A 2271-nucleotide genomic window follows, 5' to 3' on the forward strand; every position below is an offset into this window, starting at 1 on the left:
CTGGTCAGGACATTGTTAGCCATGTTCCTAAAGTAAACACAAGCCTAACTTCCTGACAAACAATTTTGTTTTTGTGCATTTTTTTTCTTGAACTTAATATCCAAACGGAAGTGCCCAGGTCAAAGGTAAAGGTGGAGGCCAATAGCGTAGAAATGAAGCGTTTCCACTCAGAATTGACATGGCTACAGTAATTCTTTATATTGGTCAGGATTCAGGAAATGTTCTATACGCTTGTGAATGGAAAGGTCAAAGCTCAAATCAAGCTCAAATGCCAGCTGTGTGAATTCATTTGTAGCTATTGGTTTTGATCATTTCTGAAAGACGGTGTCAGGATAGATTATCCGATCTAGCTATTTTTGACAACGAAATGATTGTAAAGACTTAAATGTACTGCTAAGTGGCCAATCATTTTCTGAATCATCATGATAAGATACATAATGGTCTCTTCGGGGTGGACAGAGGAGACATCGAAGCCTCACAGAAAATGGGTGGCACACATTTCTAAAAGTTTCTATAATACTTATTTATTTTGTTCAGTCCAGTTGGTTATTTTTCTCCCCAGTGTGGCTTGCTTCAATGGTGAGGCTACATTTTTTACTTTGGAACTGCCAGTCCCTGACTTGTTTATCAAAGTGGATATTAATGTAAACTTTAATACATTTTTGTATGAAGCAGCCTTCCATTGGGGCATGACTATAATGTTTACATAATGAGCCAACTACGAAGGAGAAGTGCTGCATCTTAAAAAGGAGGCAAGCTGAACACAGGAGGTTGGTGGCACCTTAATTGGGGAGGACGGGCTTGTAGAAATGGCTGGAGCGGAATGTGTGGAATGGTGCCATTCCATTTGTTCCAGAGATTATCATGAGCCATCCTCCCCTCAGCAGCCCCTGCTGAACAGTGCAGGCTTGTGAAGACATTAGTCAGTCCACTCACATTCACTCAATCCATGTGTTAAAGAGTCTATCCCAACCCTGTCCCAATTACCAGACACACCACAGGTTGGCATCCATAAAGATAGGTTTTTAAAGGTCCACATCACTCCAAATAATGTTTTCAGACCTCAAAATTGGTTCAATGTGGTGATCATGTCCCACACCATCTGTGATGTAGATCCAGCTATGCCTCAATATCAAATGAATGTGAGATGGGCAGCGTCTAATTTTACAGATTTATTCAGTGCTTATTGTTTCTATTTATGGATCAGAATGTGGTATCATTAATCCAGAAAATGGTTTTGCACCAGCAGTATTGTCTCTTATACAGTATACAGGCAAATCTCAGAAATCCACAAAGCACTTTACTTGATTTTAATGTATGAGGTAAATGGCACAATACACTGTATGGCCATGTTCCAGTTCATTTGCTGAATTGTTCTTGAGTTTCATCTGTTTTTGCATAAATAAAATGAAATATATAAGTACGTAATAATTTCCTTTTTCAGAATCAGACCTGCCTAATCTCATTTACAACATTTGTTTTTGTGTTTAATCGGCTAAATTACATATTCTGTTAACATATGACCTCAATGTTATGTCTTGCAATTTGTAGTCTGACATTTCAGATTTACATATTAAGTAGTTTGGTAGTAGTGGACTACTTTTTCAAAGTATATTTTTCTTAAGGGTAGCTTAACTTCTTCCAGTGTAAAGTAATTGGTAGCTCGGTAAACTATATATTTTTTTGAGTAGAGTTTCATACATCCTTGAGTTTCTTTTGTCAGTAGATCCAGGGTTAGAAAACTGCTATATTTGTCATTCATTTGTATTCCCTTCACATCCAGAACTCTGCCTCATCCTGTATGCTTAAAGAGGCTCTCCCCTCTGGCAAGTGGAGCTATGACAGTTACCTGGGACTTGAAGTCTTTCAAACCCTCTTTTCTCTTGCTCTGGTGAATCCTCTGAGTGCACCTGACTGACGTGTTATTTCAAAGATGAAAGCCGAAAGACATCAAAAGGGAAAACAATGTAAGAAATACACAAGAACAGACTGAAGCATGCTGTTCTTTCACACGGTGGTAAGACCTCATGCTGGACTCAGGAATGCCAGTACTTTAATGAGAATTGAGGGAGTTGACTCACTATGGTTTTTTCCTGCAATGTAATCAGTCATTCTCTAAGACAGCAAAAAAAATATGTATTTCAATATATTGTATTGCACTTGAAGCATCTCTGCTGTTTAAATGGCTATAGTTCTAAAGTTACCAAAATGCCCTTAGGGGCTTCAGACTGTGACAATACTTTTTTTCACAGAGCTTTCCAGAGGACAATC

The sequence above is a fragment of the Oncorhynchus nerka genome, linkage group LG25 (genome assembly GCF_034236695.1).
Source record: "Oncorhynchus nerka isolate Pitt River linkage group LG25, Oner_Uvic_2.0, whole genome shotgun sequence".
Taxonomy (NCBI): Eukaryota; Metazoa; Chordata; class Actinopteri; order Salmoniformes; family Salmonidae; genus Oncorhynchus; species Oncorhynchus nerka.